Below are 19812 nucleotides of genomic sequence, written 5' to 3'. Positions count from 1 at the left end.
TCATGGAAAACTGGATTTATCTTCAAGCACTTAGTTTATGCATGTGGACAAGTATGGTTGCCAGGTATCATAACTTTCCATTCTGGTACATTTCACTGTGATCTAGAATCAAGACTTCCATTCTGCATGTATATTGTGCTGCTGACTTCTGACTTTTCCAGGAGGTTAAAAGGTTCAGAGCGTGCTTAGTAAGGATTCAAGCAAGAGTCAAGTTAATCCTTTTCCCTACTCAGTGATGCAGGGTAAAAATATGCAGTCTCTTGTTAAAAATAAGGATTGCATCCATTCATTCAACTCAGAAAATATTATGAAATTATTATATGCCATGTAGTCTTCTAGGCACTAGAGATACAGTGGTAAGTCACATACAAGATAGATACCTGCTCCAGTGAAGCTTATATTCCAATATTAATTCAATCTAGAAGCAAAGCAAAAGTTGTTTTTGATGCCAGAAGGCTGGATTACATATTCACCAATCTACTTATTGCAAGCACATTGTCTCAGTAGAGCTAGTGAAACCAGTCAACAATATTTAATAACTTTATTGCTATTTCAGAGTTTCAAATGCCTTTCCCATTTGTTCTTGTAAGTTATGGTTAATAATTTATCCTTTCTAATCCATATTTGACCATGACCACCAGCAGACAGACTATAGACTTCCCACACCAATGCATAAATTTCTAACTGGAACATAAATGGATTCTACTCTTTTCATTTCAAATGCTCTTGACCCTGCATACTCCAAAGAGGGCATAATTCTATGTTCAGTAACATAAGCAAGAAGGAAAAAATAGAAATAAATTAAGAGAGATAAAACCCAAAGAAAATAAGTAATTTGAATAAACTATGTGATTATTGCGTGTGGCACTATGCAGTTTTTATTGCCACTTATTTGGGTAGACCAGCATAACTTATGCTTAGTGCTGCCACTTCCAAGTAATGTGGTCACTGCAAACTTACTGCAGTAAAAACTTCAAATATCTCCACCACCACACATTATACATATACACACACACCAGTAATTTAGTAACGTTTTCAGCTGACTTCCTCCATGATATACTTTATTTCTTGATACCCATTCTTTTTTTAAAAAGATTTTATGTATTTATTTTTAGAGAGAGGGGAAGGGAGGGAGGAAGAGAGGAAGAGAAACATCAATGTGTGGTTGCCTCCCACATACCTCCCACTGGGGACCTGGCCCACAACCCAGGCATGTGCCCTGACTGGGAATCAAACCGGTGACCCTTTGGTTCACAGGCAGGTGCACAATCCACTGAGCCACACCAGCCAGGGTTGATACCCTCTTTTAATGGGACACATTTATTTTTCGTACAGTGTGTAGCTGATTAAATGGAGAGCTCTAACCATTTTTTAAATAGGGCTGTAACAATTAATTCACCACCTGACAGTGAGTGTCTACCACAATAAATACTTTGGATGAATCTTCCCTGTGTTAGGCACTGCTAAATAAATCAATGGTTTCACCCATCCTGGTGAATAAAGATAAAATTCACACTAATTCAGTCATTTAAACCTGTTGCTTCAACATTACCAAGTCTAGTAATCATGGAAGATCAGAATGATGAGGAGCCTTAGATCCTGACTGGTGATTTTTCAACTATGCTCTAATGAGCCTAAGGGCTCATACACATTTGGGGCACATTTGATGAAATGATGGTAGCTTCAAGCAGAATTGCTCTATTTTATCTGTTTTACATGTGGGAGTTCTACATAATATTTTATTTAAAAATTATGCTGAAAAACTGCATAAAAACACACACATATAAACAAACAACTTAGAAAATCATTAATGTGGACCAATATTCCCACTCCTGATTTTAAAGGTGAGAAAACAAATCCTTAGAAAGGTTAAATGACATACTTACATTCAAACAGCCATTTCAAAACACAATTGGAACCAGTGTAGCTAGGTCCCATAAATCCCAAGCTATTGTTCAACTCTATGATACACCAAAGAATTTTGTAACTTAATTAATATTGTTTATGATATAAATGGTGTTGGAGTTGGGTCCAGCACCATATATGAGATAAACTATATTAGACACAATATAGTTTAAGACATAATAAAGTTTTTCAAGTGTGAGCACATTTTGGTTACTCTTCTTCCTGCATAAAGGAGGGGACATGCTAACAAAGAAATCTTCCAACTTATAAAAGATCCTTCAGGAAAACATGGCATCCATGACACTGAAAGAATGGCTATAGAGTGACCCTATTTAAATATATTACTACCCAATCCTTCTGACCTCCTAACCATGCCCTGGCTTGATGAGAAGTCTCTTAATAGGACTCTAAATTCCACATGTTCCACCTATCAGGAGAAAACCCTATCCTTTGTACATTTACCTTTCTCTTTTACTTGATTGTTGAAACACCAGGTGAACTAAGGCTATAGAACTTGCACATATACTCAGAAGATCTTTGTATGTATCACAGAGGAGATAATAGTTCTATAAATCACAGAAATGATTTCACTGCAGAAAGACAGAGTTGACTCTGAAGGGAAATTTTACTCTTAAAAAAACGTTTTCAGTCCTGGCTGGTGTAGCTCAGTGGATTGAGCATGGGCCTGTGAACCAAAGGGTGGATAGTTCAATTCCCAGTCAGGGCACATGCCTGTCGCTCTCTCTCTTTCTCCTTTCCTTCTCCTGTGTCTAAAAATAAATAAGTAAAATCTTAAAAAAAACATTTTCATAAAAGATACTTAGATTGATATTAACTATTAAAATTACATACTCTTGTTTTGGAAAAACTTCTACAGTAATATCCCCTTACCTGTGGTTTTACTTTCTGGGGTTTCAGTTATCTAGGATCAACCACAGTCCAAAAATATTAAATGAAAAATTCTAGAAATAAATAAGTTATGTCTTAAATTGAATGCCATTTTGAGTACTTCACTTCTTCTCATCACATATGCATTGTGCCATTTAGCATCATCACAATAAGAAGGATGAGTACGATAGAATAAGATACTGTATTTTGAGAGAGAGAGAGACCACATTCACATAACTTTTATTAGAACATATTTTTATAATTGTTATATTTTATTATTTGTTGTTGTTAATCTCTTATATGCCTAATTTATAAATTAAACTTTATCTTAGATATGTACATGTTGGAAAAAAACATAGCATATAAAGGGTTTGCTACTATCTACAATTTCAGGTACCCACCGGGGATCTTGGAAGATATACACAGATATTGGGGGACTACTATTCTACTTTTTTACATACAAAGGTAAAGTTAGATGTAGTATATAAAAGCTAAATATACACTTAGATAAAAGGGAGTTTATAAATATATTTAAACATAGATGGTCACATTTTTGTTGGTTTCTCACATAAAACCTAGCTGTGTGAGTATGGTCAATAGATGAGAGAGCCAAGAGCCCAGACTGGGCCTTCTGAAGGAATCTTCATGTTATTTGCTTATGAGAATTACTTGCAATCTATCTCTACTTCCACCCTAGCTCCTGAAGTTCTATTCATTCTTCCTTTGTCTGACCTTGACACATGATTACACTTATCTCTCTGGGGATATTGCCCAAGTGTACAATTACCTGCTCTAACCCAAAATGAGCACTCAGCCTATATTCTTTTTCTATGCAACTGTTTTATAACTTCTGTCCCTAGGATGAACTTGAGCCCTAGGCTATATGCTTCATGAATCATCCCCAATCCTCTTTTGTTCAGTAACTGCAAAGGGAAATCTGGAATTAGATGAATACTGTGGTTCGGCTATCTATAGTAGTCAAAATCACAACTAACTGGCAGATGTCCACAGCCTTTAGACTGCACAAGTAGAGTCGAAAAGGTATACCATAAGGATCTGCTTCTAAGTCCTCTCTCTACAGAAAGTTATTTGTTCAGTCTCCACAATATCTAGTTGAAGGATGTTTTGAAAAATTTTTGGACAATAGATCTATGGACTATTAAAGGAGGTTAAGATGGTTAGGGGGATAGCCCAGACCCCTGATCTTTAAAATTAAAGGAGAAGGACAATTCTGCTCACTTTAAAACCATTCCTGAGGGAGAACCAAGATGGCGGCGTAGGTAGACACACGGTGCCTCCTTGCACAACCAGAACTGACAGAAAATCGAACGGCGAGGAAGTCTGACACCAAGGAGATAAAAAATAAACATTCATCCAGACCGGTAGGAGGGGCGGAGACAGGCAGCCGGGGCGGAGAGACTCACGTTGCCGTGGCGGGACCGAGACTGGTGGAGTGTGGGACAAACGGGGCAGGCAGTCTGACCACTAGCAGACCCTGTAGCCCTACATTCGCGCACAGATAAACCGAGAGGGCCGGACTCAGAGTGGCGGAGAACGGGGCAGGCAGAACAGTGGGTAGCACACCACGGCCCTACATTCATGCATAGATGAACCGGGCGGCAGGGGAGCGAAGCAGACTACGTGACCCAGGGCTCCAGCCCGACAAAATAAAGCCTCAAACCTCTGACTGAAAACACCTGTGGGGGTTGGGGCGGCAGCAGGAGAAACTCCCAGCCTCACAGGAGAGGTCGTTGGAGAGACCCACAGGGGCCTGGGGAGTGCACAAGCCCACCCACTCAAGAACCAGCACCAGAGGGGCCCAATTTGATTGTGGGTAGCAGAGGGAGTGACTGAAATCCGGCAGAGAGTGGAGCAGGCACCATTACTCCCTCTCGGCCCCTCACCCATGTACAGCATCAAAGCGCAGCAACCAGCGTTACCCTGCCCCAGGGAACACCTAAGTCTCCGCCCCTTTAAGTAATAGAAGCACCAAGACCAAAAACAATGTCCCAAATGACAGAACACTTCAAAGCTCCAGAAATAATTTAACTAAGCAGCGAACAGATAGCCAACCTATCTGATGCACAGTCCAAAACACTGGTAATCAAGAAGCTCAGAGAATTGGTTGAATTTGGTCAAAAACTAGATGAAAAAATGAAGCCTATGCTAAGAGAGACAAAGGAAAATATACAGGGAACCAATAGTGATGGGAAGGAAACTGGGACTCAAATCAACAGTGTGGACCAGAAGGAAGAAAGAAACATTCAACCAGAAAAGAATGAAGAAACAAGAATTCAGAAAAATGAGGAGAGGCTTAGGAACCTCCAGGATGTCTTGAAACGTTCCAACATCCGAATTATAGGGGTGCCAGAAGGAGAAGAGGAAGAACAAAAAATTGAAAACTTACTTGAACAAATAATGTAGGAGAACTTCCCCAGGCTGGCAAAGGAAATAGACTTCCAGGAAGTACAGGAAGCTCAGAGTCCCAAAGAAGCTGGACCCAAGGAGGAACACACTAAGGTACATCATAATTACATTCCCCAGGACTAAGCAGAAGGAGAGAATCTTAGAAGCAGCAAGAGAAAAGGACACAGTTACCTACAAAGGACTTCCCATAAGACTGTCAGCTGATTTCTCAAAAGAGACCTTACAGGCAAGAAGGGGCTGGAAAGAAGTATTCCAAGTCATGAAAGGCAAGGACCTACATCCAAGATTGCTCTATCCAGCAAAGCTTTCATTTAGAATGGAAGGGCAGATAAAGTGCTTCTCAGATAAGGTCAAGTTAAAGGTGTTCATCATCACCAAGCCCTTATTATATGAAATGTTAAAGGGACTTATCTAAGAAAAAGAAGATAAAAAATATGAACAGTAAGAATGACAGTAAACTCACAATTGTTAACAACCACACCTAAAACAAAAACAAAAGCAAACTAAGCAAACAACTAGAACAGGAACAGAACCACAGAAATGGAGCTCACATGGAGGGTTATCAACAGGGGAGTGGGAGGGGGAGAGAGGGGGGAAAGGTACAGAGAATAAGTAGCATAAATGATAGGTGGAAAATAGAAAGGGGGAGGGTAAGAATAGTATAGGAAATGTAGAAGCCAAAGAACTTATATGTATGACCCATGGGCATGAACTATAGGGGGGAATGTGGGAGGGAGGGGGTGGACAGGATGGTGTGGAGTGGGGGAAATGGGACAACTGTAATAGCACAATCAATAAATATATTTAAAAAATAATAAAATTCTTGTAAAAAAAGAAAAAGAAAAAGAAAAACCATTCCTGTACATTTCCATAAGAATTATATTCTGGATTTGAGAAAAACAAGGAGAGTTGGGAAGTTCTCATTTTGTTTTTTTGCATTTTTTTTAAAAGATAGAACCCTTGGAGGATTTTGACCTTAATATTGTGCTAAATGCATATTGACTAATTTTTTTGTTTGAATATCCAAGGCTGAGGGAAAAAGATTAGTAAGATTAACAAATATAGTCACAATGCTAAAGAATATTCCAAATTTGATTAAACAGACCAAAATTTCATCCTCACCAAGTGTTCTTCTGATGGGAATATGGAATTAACCCAACTAACTGAAAAATGTTGGCCCTATTAGTGGTTTAGTGAATGGAAACCTTGGCTCTGAAAGTTTCTGGTTTAGTCTGCAATTTGGAAAGAGTGTGCACACAAGACAATTCATCATCCATACAATAGGCTATAAATTATTTACATGACATCTTCTTTGCATTAGGTGCCCTGGGCCTGTAATATGTTCGTGTAATATATAGATCATTTAAGTGTCGATAGTCGTAAGTCACAGATATAAAGCTCTATTTTGACCAGTCATTGTGCTCCTTCTTTGCCCAATTTTCAGTATGAAAAATCACCCCTAAATATGAAAAAAAAAAGCTTCTTGGAACATCAGCTCTGATCTATGGGGTCTGTCACATTGTAGTTCATCTGTTTCAAGAGCACTTCATTCATTTGTTCCATGTTACCACAACTGAGAGCTCTTTTATTTTTATTGTTCTTCAAGTACAATTGACTCCATTTTCTCCCCACCACTTTCCCCTGCCCCACCCACCCCCACCTCCCACCCTCCATCCTTCCCCATGTTGGCTTTGTCCATAGGTCCTTTATACATGTTCCATGATTGCCTTTCCCCTTCTTTTCCCCCTTATCCCCCATCCCCACACCTCTGGTTACTACCAGTTTGTTCTTTACTTCAATGTCTCTACTTTTTGCTTGCTTGTTTATTTTGTTGATTAAGCCCTACTTATAGGTGAGATCATATGGTATTTGTCTTTCACCGCCTGGTTTATTTCACTTAGCATAATGCTCTCCAGTTCCATCCATGCTGTTGAGAAAGGTGGGAGCTCCTTCTTTCTTTCTGCTGCATAGTATTCCATTGTGTAAATGTACCACAGTTTTTTGATCCACTCATTTACTGATGGTTGCTTCCAGCACTTGGCTATTGTAAATTGTGCTGCTATGAACATTAATGTGCATAGATTTCACTGAATAATTGATGAAACAGAAAAGTATGAGGTATCTGGCACTCAATCACTATGGTTTTGATATTATCTTTGTAAAAACAAACTACAGCATTAGCCAATAAGCACATAAATATTGTAAGAGGCAATTTGTAAGTGCCTACTGATGTTTAAGGATCAAGGCACTAACCATTCATCTCTGGCCATTGCAGCAGCTTTTATTTAGACAAATGTGGGAAAGGGAATGGATCTTCAAAGTAGTGCGTGAGTATGCACATGTGTGTGTGCTTGTGTGTGTGCAAGTGTGTATGATTATTATCAGAGAGTTTTACCATTTCAGATCTTAGGCAGGAACACATAAGGAATTTAGAAAAAAAATTACAAAGAACAGAATAGTATTTACTGTGTGCTTATTGTTATCTGCCAAGCCCTGTGTATGGAATCACTCTTTAATAGTATTATCCATCTTATAAAGTAAATATTATTAAAATCATGATGCCTCCCCCTTAATCTATGTTAGCATTTCCCAAACAAACCACTACTTAATCTTCCTGCACATGGATTAACTCAAAATGTGCAACTGACCATTTCAGCTTTTGTTACCTGAGGTATAGTTGACAAAAAGATGTGGCTGGTCAGGAGGTACTAGCACTCTATTTTCCATTAAATAAGTGGGAGATCTATAGATCTAAGTAGGCAAGAAATAGGTTAAGTTCAAGGGGCTGGCTATGGTGGGGAGTATCAGGTAGGTCATAAATTGCTAAGTAGTTGAACAAGATTCACAGTCCACAAGGTTAAAGTGTTCAATAAATCAGCATCATTGAGAAGGTTTGAACTTTAACCCTAGACAGATATGATTTGTTCACCACCCTATTTTATACTTCTTAATGGATATTAAGAGCCTTAAAGAAGCCAAATCATTTTAATTGAACTCTTCCCCAGATAAAAACTGAGACAGATGTGTTAAAATTACCTCACAGTTTCAAGTAAATTTACCTTTTAACATCACCTCTCCCCAATCCCCACTCTGGCTTTGGCGGGCATATTGTGGTTCAGCAGTAACTTTCTCCTTCCTCTTTCTTCTTTAATTTAATCCACTGAAGCACTCAGGAGAAGTAGAAATATGTACCTTCTGATTTCAAGAACTTTAAAATCCAGAGGAAGATGAAAAGCATGGGCTAATAAAACCAGTAAAAGACTACCAGAAAACATACAAATTCTGTAAAGTAAATGTACCAAAACACTCTAAAGGAGTAATCAGGGATGTCTGTTGAAACTTTATACTGAGGGGCATGGTTGAATATCATAAATTTCTGAATTTCTGAAATTCAATACATAGTTTCTCTCTATAAGTGTAAATTAATATATGTAGTGTGAGTACATATATTATACTGTTAAAATAATTAACAATACTTTCAACTATGAATTCTTGGTGAAACAACACATTTTTACAATAATCAGTAAGGTTCAAAATTAGATTATGAACAGGGAAAATGAAGGGTGTTGTTAAGAGGATAACTTATATAAAGGTAACCTACAGAATGGGAGAAAATATTTGCAAACCATATATTTGATAAGGAGTTAATATTCAAGAAATATAAAGAACTCATACAACTCAATAACAAAAAATAATCTAATTTAAAAATGGGCAAAAGTCCTAAGTAGACATTTTTCCAAAGATAGTCAAATGGCTAACAGGTACATGAAAAGGTGCTCAGCATCCCTAATCAATAGAAAAAAATGTAAATCAAAAACTACAATGAGATATTACCTCAAGCCTGTTGTAATGGCCATCATAAAAAAGACAAAAGATAAATACTGGGAGGATATAGAGCAAAGGGTACCCTTGTATATTGTTGGTGGGAATGTAAATTGGTGCAGCCACTATGAAAAACAATGTGGAGGGAGATTTCTCAAAAAAATTATAAATAGAACTGCCATATGACCCAAATGAAATCACCATGTCAAATAAAATAAAATAAAATAAAATAACCAAATAAAATCACCATGTCAAAGGGATTGCTCTGCACTCCAGTGTTCATGGCAGCATTATTCACAATAGTCAAGATATGAAACAATCTAACCGTCCATCGACAGATGGATGTATAAAGGAAATGTGGTATATGCACGTACAATGGAATGTTATTCAGGACCAAATATTTTTGTAATTATATGAGGTGATAAATATTAACTAAACTTGTGTAATCATTTCATATTACATACCAATATCATCATTAAGTTGTATACCTTAAACTTATACAGTGTTGTATGCCAATTGTATTTCAATAACACTGGAAAAAATAAATTGTCCTCCAGAAAGTTTTTAAAATGTTTGTGAGAATAGAGAATACCTAGTTACCCAGAAATATTCTCTATACTTAGTAATAGACATGGTCATTATTATTTCTGCCCCATGGTATAATTGGTAGATTTCCATCTATCATCATGAAGTCATGAAAGCCTAATCAATTTAAGCTAGGTTCACTTTCACTCTTGGTTGCCTGGAGGTTGAGGTCTCTTACCCAGATGATCTATATTTGATTGTCACCATCATCTTTTTCAGTGACAGGGATGAGCTTCCCTTCGAGTTGACTGACCTGCAGATACTGAGGCACTCCAAAAGGGGAGTCATGTCACAAAATTACATCAGGCTGTTATACAAATATAATCATTTTCATATTGATTTAAGCAACCATAAGTTTTTGCTAAAGTTGACATATACCCTATTTTTCCCACTTGAATCAAAAATAGCTACATTGTTCTAACATATTAACATTTTTGTTTTCAGTTTGTTTTTTTGTTTATTCCTCACAGAGCTTATCAGACTCAGCTGCTTCAGAAGACAATTATCGACACACTTGTCTAATTTTCTTCACATTCAAAATTTATATTCAGTAATCATTATTTGCAGACACTAAGTTAAACAGGTTTAGCAATTTTATATACATAGTACATGTTTTATATATACTATAAATAATGTATTTATATTATTTATACATATAAATAATATATATAATTTTTTTCACATTCATCATTATAAGTTTCTCACAATCTTACTTGGGCACAAAAACAATTTATAAACCAGCGTTAAAGTACTCTAATATGCTAACTGAACAAGATGATTTCAGAAGAGATATATAAATACAGAAGTACAAAGTAAAAAATTATATGTCCTATTTAAAAGAAAAAATCTATTTTCATAGAAATTTTTATTTTAGTTTGTGTGTGTTTCTCTGTGTTTGCGTGTGTGTAAGATAGAGAAAGGAGAGAGAGAAATATGAAGTTTTCAGCAAGATCTACCATCTAATCTGTACATCCAAGGCTGGTTTTCAGCCAATCAATCAATTGTGACCTTCAGTTCAGGCCTAAATTTTTCCATTCTTTTCATGTCATCTGAAAAATACCAAGAGCAAAACAGGTCCTCAGTGAAGAGGAAGACAATGTATCTGCAAATAACTATCTCTTCGTAAGTGTGCAAGGAAAAGTGTCAATGTAACAAATTGCTACTGGACAAGCCCATCAATTCAAAACAAGCATTTTGCCAAGATGAATCATAAGACCCATATATGCTCGGTTGCCTAGAGAAAGAAAAAGATGACTTCACATACATTAGTACTGCAGCTGGCTTATATTGGATATGGGCTCAGTCCCTTCCTCATAGTTGGAATTAAACTACTTCTTTAAATAACAATAAAAATTGTTTCTTTGCCCACAAGTTTATCACTCCAATGAGAGGATTTAAAAAGAGGGATGAACGCAAGCCAGAATTTTATATGGAAATTTATGAAACACTGCAGTTACTTAGGCAGCAGGTAAATTTTATGTGACCCATTTCATTTTTACCGGAAATACACTTCTGAATCCCCACATTGCTCTGCTTTTTTAGGGTCTTTAATTTGGCAAAAACCAAAGCATGAACTCTTGGTTTGGCCAGTGTTACCTTCATCAGTGGGTTGCTAATAAATGAGGGCTCTGGAAAGTAACATTTTGCTGTAGAGAGTTTATAAAGGATTAGTTGCTATGAATTCCACAATAACAAACAATTCAATTTGCCAGTGGGTGGGGAAAGGTTGGGAAACTAGAATACCTATGTGACTCCATGCTCTTCTCTGGAGACAACACAGTTCAGATCAGAATAAAATAGATGGGGAAGAAATGGTCATGCCTCTTTGAGACTTCACATACAAGAAAAGAAGGTCATGTACACCAGCAAGTGTGAGTAAACACATCTAAACAGATGATTAATGAGCCACTAATAGTAAAGCTGAAATTGCCCAGGGAACATGTTAACATAGTTGATAATTTCCTACCAATAAAAGAATACACACACACACACACACACATGTCATCCATTGGCATTTGAAATTGTTTGGGATGCTTCATCAAGAAATCAAACTTGGTGCAGTCTTAGGATACTGGAATTTCTTTTTATTTTGGCATTTGAATCATTATTATTACAATATACTTTGACAAAAATAGAACCTAATTTCATATCAATACAACAACAACAACAACAACAACAACAAAAGTTCCTGGACTGTTACACTGCTAACATTTTCCAAAGGTTGCTATTTACAAATACAGTAGCCAAGAGGGAAGGTAGGATGCAGCCTGGGGGTGGTTGGAAAGAGGTAGCCGAACAATGAGGGTGCCAAGAGCAGGAAGGTGGGGTCCACAGCAGTTCAGAAGTGGAAGGAGCAGGGAAGAGGGCTGGTGAGAGGGGCCAAGGAGGAAAGAAGGGAGGCAGGTTTTCTGCAAACCTCCCAGTCCCCTCTCCCATCCTCACAGCCCCATCCCAACAACCACTCCTCTGGGGATGTGTATTGCAAGGAAGAACAAGTCCCCTCACTCACACTTGCTGGTGGATGCAAAGGTTCCAGTCCTCAGGCACCCTGGAGTGACCAAGGTCCACTCCCACTGAGTCACCTCACTCAAGGGCCTTTCCCCAGTTGTCCCTGTGCTTTGTGGCCAGCTTTACAGGGACAGGGAGTTATTTACTGTGTATCTTAGAGAAAATTCTGAGAAAGGGAAGGGACCCTGACTCATCCCTAGCCCCAGCACTCTGTCCCTCCTCAGGCCTCTCCTCGTGGCTCTTTCTCTCCAAATGTGCTTCATAGGGGCCCCATCTCAAAACCTTCCCCCAGCCTCAGATTCCCAGACAGCCTTCCCAGCCCAAAAGCTCAGCCAGCAGCCCCACACCTTGGAGGCACAGTCACACAAGAATCAGTGAGAGTGTTGTGTGTATGTGGGGGCATGTGGGGGCCAGGCCTGAGTACTCTGCCCCATGTGCTTGTGGCCACAGAAACAGCCCAGAAGCAGAAACCCTTTACAGAACCTCTGCCTCACTTTCCCCTAAAACAGAAACCCACCATCAAGCCAACTTTATGGTTTTGTTGTTTGATAGTTGTTTGGTTATTTCCCTCTATTTGGGGGACGGGGTAGGAGGGCTCTGCATGAAGGGCTTGGCACCTGTAGTTTCCGAAAGGCCCATTGACCCCACCCCCTCCTGCAGCATATGTGTACGATGTACAAAGTGTCCCATCCCTTCCTACAATAAAGCTCCCGCAGCCAGTGAAAATGGCAGGGGATGCAGAAAGAGGGGATGAGAGCATTCTTCTCTCCAAAGTGAGAATCCAAATTTTAAAATATATAATATTAATAATACTATAATAATAATTATACACAAATATAACCATCAACAGGACACAGAGCAAAAGAAAGGGAGTGGGGATTGAGCAGGAGAAGCCCAGGACAGGGGGTGGGCGGTGAGATTGTCAACTCTTCATCTGGGAGGCTGAGAGGAGCAGAGTGCGGATCCTCACTTTAAGGTCCAGGTGTCAAGCCACAGGATACTGGCATTTTCCTATGCATTGCATTGCTTGCTAAGGAGTGAACATAGAAAACTATATTTTTCAGACAAAATCCAACCAAATTCAATTAAATAAATTCTTACTTCACCACATCTTGTGTTTCCAGTTTTAAGTAGGGACTAAAAAGCAGAAGTCATGGCTTCTGTCCTGGAATATCTTATGGAATACTTTAAGTATTACTAGATGGTAAGCTCCTTAGGGCAGGCACTAGGTCTTACTCATATTGTTATCCTGTGTCTAAATAAGAATTTGGAGGACCTAAGGAAACAAGAGGTGGCATATTTAAGTTCAATACCATCTTTGTAACCATTAAAATGCCTATTTATGGAGTGGATATCCTTGAAGCAACTGTTACGGATGGGGAGAGAGAGAGCCAAGTCAAGAGGCCCTTTCCCCTGCCTTGGTTCTTGTCTCACCCATCAGGCAAGGATTCAAGTGAGAGACAAACATGTATAATGGAAATGAAATGGCAAGTCTATTTATGAAACACGGAAGCCCAAAGCTGCAAGCAGGCACGCAGCTACTTCAAATTCCCCACATATAGAGAAAAGAATTGTTAGTAAGTTAGTGAGTTTGTTCTATACACATGAGCTGAAGCTACAGCTGACTATTGGGGTTCAGGGCTTATATACCTTAGTCAGCTTCTAGGCCTCCCTCATTCTCTGCCTTGGGAATAATGTACAGCTACAGAGGTTTTCTTTCTCAGTTAGTAAAGGTTCTTTGTCTTAGTGAAATCACTACAGAAGCTCCCTTTCCCAGCATAGGATCTCACGGACTAAACCCCCTTTCTCCTAAGGTATTTTGCTTGTGATGCTTGGGACACCTGGCAATCTCATCAAACGTGGCTCAGCACTGCTGAGTTAATTGATGAGACATGTTTTCCTCCTACTTCTAGCCTCCAGTATTAAGTTCTTTGTTAGATTGTAATGGTGAGAGCCCTGCCTTTATTTCCCCCCTGGCCACTCATTCCTACCTACTACCAAACACAAAGTGAGCTCCTGGCCTCTGGGACTGTTTAAATAGAAGCAGGATATCAACCTGCCTAGATTGCTGCCATGGTGTCTTCTACATTCCACCTAACACATGACTTCTATGTGGTCTTTCAGTTCTAAGATCTGTAAATCTACGAAACCACAGAGAAAGAAAAAAATTGAGGCACTGAGAAAACTAGCAAACTATTGAAAACATTCCCTAAGGTTCCTTAGATCCCACTCTACCCCTCATTTAATCAGCATCCCTGAAACAATATCTAGAAGCTGCCTATACAAACGTTGGAGTTTAGCCAAAGAATCAGTGTCAAAGTGCCATCCCTAAGCATGCACTATTGAATTCTGATGGTATAATTTAAGTTACCGTAGAGTACAGGGAATTGAATTTATTTAGATCAACTATTGTTATACAGAAAGAAACTTACTGAAACAAGCTGATATTTTAAAATCCATGAGTTTTTCTTCTTATGGAAATAATTGGCTTATAAAAAAGGCTATGCAGATAAGCTCAAAGCATGGTTCAAGTCTGATCCCAACCTGAACTAGTACTAGTGTGAGGTGAACAATTCAGGTACCTATGACACAGATGATGAGAAAACACTCAATTTCAAGCTCCTATAAAGTGTCAGCCCCTGGGTGTGAGTGTCACTTTAAATTTTGCCTCAGAGGTGCCTGCTTTACCTCTCCCTAGTCCCAGACCTCTTATTGGTCATACCATCAAATCTCCTCCCTGAAATCCTATTAAACGTTTCCCTAGGTAACACTATATAGCTATGTATAAGACAGGCAGTAAGGTCTGCTGCTCAAGAGTCAAAACAGATTTCTCCTTCTGATATTTCATTGTTGGTGTACAAAAATGCCTTTGATTTCTGAATATTGATTTTGTATACTGCTGTTATGCCAAATTTATTTACAGGTCGAATAGATTTTTGATAGAGTCTACAGGATTTTCTATGTATCCTATCATGTCATTTCCACCTGATATCAAACTGTATTACAAGGCCACTGTAATCAAAACAGCCTGGTACTGAAATAAGAACAGACACATAGACCAATGGAACAGAATAGAGATATCACAAATAAATGCAAGTCTCTATGGTCAATTAATATTTGACAAAGGGGGCAGAAGCATAAAATGGAGTAAAAAATAGCCTCTTCAATAAATGGTGTTGGGAGACCTGGACAGCTACATATAAAAAAATGAAACTCGATCACCAACTTACACCATACACAAAAAATAAATTCAAGGTGGATAAAATACTTAAATATAAGTCATGACAATATAAAACTCCTAGAGGACCACATAGGCAGGAAAATCTCAGATATTACATGCAGCAATATCTTCACCGAGATGTCCCCTAAAGCAAGGGACATAAAGGAAAGAATAAACAAATGGGACCTCATCAAAATAAAAAGCTTCTGCAAGCCTAAAGAAAACAGCATTAAAATGAAAAGAGAACCAACAGTATGGGAAAACATTTGCCAATGATACGTAGGACAAGGGTTTGATCTCAAAAATATATAAAGAACTCACATGTCCCCACTCCAGGAAGACAAATAATACAATTAAAAAATGGGCAAAAGACCTGAACAGACACTTCTCCAAGTAGGACATACAGAGGGCCCAGAGACATATGGAAGGATGCTCAGTATCACCAGTCATCAGAGAGATGCAAATTAAAACCACAATGACATACCACTTCGTACTGGTGAGAATGGCCATCATAAATGAAACAATAAACAGCAAGTGTTGGAGAGGATGTGGAGAAAAGGCAATCCTGGTGCACTGTTGGTGGGAATGCAGACTGGTGAGTCCACTGTGGAAAACAGTATGGAATTTCCTGAGAAAACTAAAAATGGAACTGCCCTTTGACCCAGCAATTCCAATGTTAGGATTATATCCTAAGAACCCTGAAATACCAATCCATAAGAACCTATGCACCCCAATATTCATAGCAGCACAATTTACAATAGGCAAGTGCTGGAAGCCACCTGAGTGCCCATCAGTAAATGAATGGATCAAAAAACTATGGTACATTTACACAATGGAATACTATGCAGCACAAAGAAAGAAGGGGCTCCTACCCTTTGTGACGGCATGGATGGAACTGGAGAGCATTATGCTAAGTGAAATTAGCCAGGCAGTTAAAGACAAATACCATATGATCTCACCTTTAAGTGGGACTTATTCAACAAAACAAACAAGCAAGAAAATATAACCAGAGACATTGAAATTAAGAATAATCTGACAGTAACCAGAGGGAAGTTGAGAGGGAATAATGGGGGGAAAGAGGGGAAGGACTTTCATGAACAACTGTAAAGGACCCATGGTCAAAACCAAGGGGGGTGGAATCAGAGGAGGGAGGTGAGGATGGCTGGTTGGAGGGGGTATGGTGGGGGTAAGTGCAGACAACTGTACTTGAACAACAATAAAATAATTTTTTAAGGAAAGAGTCAAAAGAGAAAGAGACCTCAGGCTACATCTCCCAACCCGAAGTAAGCAAGGAGAGGTCTGTGCAAACTCTGCCACACAGCACTGGCTTGGGTCCCAGGGCAGAAGAGGGTGGAGCTGACTCTAAGCAATCTCAGGGCTGGCAGGGCCTGCAAGAATGGCAATGGAGGCAGAGACTGCAGAGGGATCAGAGGTGGGGACTGGGTTGACTCCTCCAGCCACCTGGAGCCTAGGGCCACTGGTCCCTGAGAACCTGCTCTTGCCTTTAAATTAAGAAAAACAGTGGGGAGGGGATAGTGGGTAGGGGGGTCTACAGGAGCTACTATAGGGGACACAAGGACAAAACCAGGGGGGAGTGGGGAGGGGGGGTTGGGATTGGCTGGGGTGGGGTGGAGGGATGAGGAGAAAATGCAGACAATTGTAACTGAATAAATTTTTTTTTAATTTTAAAAAAAGAAAGAAAAACAGTGTGGTCTGTACAGTGATTTATCACCACGGATCAAAAATAAAGGACATCTAGAGTGTGAGAAACACCAAAATGCAGATCATAAAGGTTGATTTCAACTCAGAGGTAAAAATTTTTGGCAGTAAGGAGGTAAGGCAAAGAAAGCAAAGGCAAGCTATAAAAGAAGGAAACTACAATTCAGATAATGCTGCATCCCAACCCTCTGTTGGAAGAGATTTAACCACAGATAACATTGTTAGAGAAGTTCAGTCATTGATAGACTGGGATCAAATTAGGGCAGAAGTTGCAGACTGGAAAAAGATGGGCAGATTTACCACCAATTTTTTAAAAAATATATTTATTGATTATGCTATTACAGTTGTCCCATTTCCCCCCCCACTCCACTCCATCCTGCCCACGCCCCTCCCTCCCACATTTCCCCCCCCCATAGTTCACGTCCATGGGTCATACTTATAAGTTCTTTGGCTTCTACATTTCCTACACTATTTTTACCCTCCCCCTGTCTACTTTCCACCTATCATCTATGCTATTTATTCTCTGTACCTTTACCCCCCTCTCCCACTCCCTTATTGACAACCCTCATGTTCTAGTTGTTTGACTAGTTTGCTCTCGTTTTTGTTTTATGTGTGGTCGTTAATAACTGTGAGTTTGCTGTCATTTTTACTGTTCCTATTTTTGATCTTCTTTTTCTTAGGTAACTCCCTTTAACATTTCATATAATAAGGGCTTGGTGATGATGAGCTTCTTTAACTTGACCTTATCTGAGAAGCACTTGATCTTCCCTTCCATTCTAAATGATAGCTTTGCTGGATACAGTAATCTTGGATGTAGGTCCTTGCGTTTAATCCTGGGTAATGTAATTATGATGTGCCTTGTTGTGTTCCTCCTTGGGTCCAGCTTCTTTGGGACTCTCTGAGCTTCCTGGACTTCCCGGAAGTCTATTTCCTTTGCCAGACTGGGGAAGTTCTCCATTATTTGTTCAAATAAGTTTTCAATTTTTTGTTCTTCCTCTTCTCCTTCTGGCACCCCTATAATTCGGATGTTGGAATGTTTTAAGGTGTCCTGGAGGTTCCTAAGCCTCTCCTCATTTTTCCAAGTTCTTGTTTCTTCATTCTTTTCTGGTTGGATGTTTGTTTCTTCCTTCTGGTCCATACCATTGATTTGAGTCCCAGTTTCCTTCTCATCACTATTGGTTCCCTGTACATTTTCCTTTAAAAAAAAAAAAAAAAACTTTGACATAGAATCTGAAGCAACAAGTTTCCTGTCTTAAGTGTAGGTAGACATTTGGATAAAGGAAAATTTCAGTATTATGTGTAATGACTTGAAAGATGGCAAAAAAACGTTCTACCTCCAAACCGACTTGTAAATTTGAAGGTGCTTTCCAGGATTATCCTAACTTGATGAAAAACACTTAAAAAACAGGATTTCAACAGCCAACATCAATTCAATCACAGGCATGGCAAATTAATCTACAAAGGATAGATATTATAGGAGTCACCCAAACTGGAACAGGCAAATCATTGTCTTATTTATTGTCTGGGATTATTCACACCAATTCTCAACCTAGAGAACAAAGCAATTGTCCTGGCAGGCTAGTCCTTACAATGCCTGGAGAATTAGATCTTCAGGTGGAAACTGAATGTTCTAAGTATTCATATAAAAATCTTAAAAGTATTTGTATATATGGTGGTAGAAATAGAAAAGAATGAGTAAAAGACGTTGCCAAAGGGATAGATATCATCATTGTAACTCCTGAGCAACTGAATGATCTGCAAGAATAACTTTGTCAACTTAAGAAGCATCACCTACTTCCTCTTAGATGAAGCTGATAAAATGCTAGATCTAGGATTTCAGCAGCAGATAATGAAGATTTTATTAGATGTGTGCCTGGACCAACAGACTGTTATGAACAGTACAACTGGCCAGATACCATTTGTTGACTGGCACAATCGCATTTGAAAGAGTCTATAATTGTTTATGTTGGTACTCTGGATCTGGTTGCTATAATACAGTGAAGCAAAGTATAATAATTAGAACAGAAGAAGAGAAACTATCTTTTATCCATAATTCCTGATCCTGTAGAGTGTGTTGCCAAAACACAAAGCCATTGTGTTTGCCAGCAGAAAACTTGTTGCTGATGATTCATCCAGTGATATAAGCATCCAAAGCCTACCTGTACAGTCACTGCATGGGTACAGAGAACACAAAAAACATGGGCAAGCATTAGATGGCTTTTTTTGCATGTATCATTCCAGTTCTCCCCACACCATTTGTTGAAGAGGCTATTTTAACTCCATTGTATGCTATGTCCCCTTTGTCAAATATTAATTGACCATAGAGACATGGGTTTATTTCTGGGCTCTCTATTCTGCTCCATTGATCCATGTGTCTGTTCTTATGCCAGTTTCAGACTATTCTGATTACAGTGGCCTTGAAGTACAGTTTGATACCAGGTATTGTGATCCTTCCAACTTTGTTCTTCTTTCTCAAGATTGCTGAGGCTATTCAGGTTATTTTGTTTGTTTGTTTGTTTGTTTGTTTGTTTCGGTTTGGTTTTTTGGGGTTACATATAAGTTTATGAAATATTTGTTCTAAATCTGTGATGTACATCACTGGTATTTTATGAAGATTGCACTGAAACTATAAATTGCTTTGTGTAGTATGGACATTCAATGGGCTTAATTCTTCTAATCTATGAACACAGTAAATTCTTCCATTTATTTGAATCTTCCTTAATTGATTTCTTTAGTGT

At 38.8% G+C, this 19812-nt stretch overlaps 1 pseudogene; it reads left to right on the top strand.

Moving 5' to 3' along the window:
• Nucleotides 1–19337, top strand: part of LOC112310560 (probable ATP-dependent RNA helicase DDX53) — a 59916-nt pseudogene extending 40579 nt beyond the window's left edge.
• Nucleotides 19338–19812: the final 475 nt, after the last annotated feature.

Source organism: Desmodus rotundus, chromosome X (genome assembly GCF_022682495.2).
Source record: "Desmodus rotundus isolate HL8 chromosome X, HLdesRot8A.1, whole genome shotgun sequence".
In the NCBI taxonomy this organism is placed as follows: Eukaryota; Metazoa; Chordata; class Mammalia; order Chiroptera; family Phyllostomidae; genus Desmodus; species Desmodus rotundus.
Note: the sequence above shows the minus strand (reverse complement) of the source record. Positions and strands in the feature narration are given on the sequence as shown.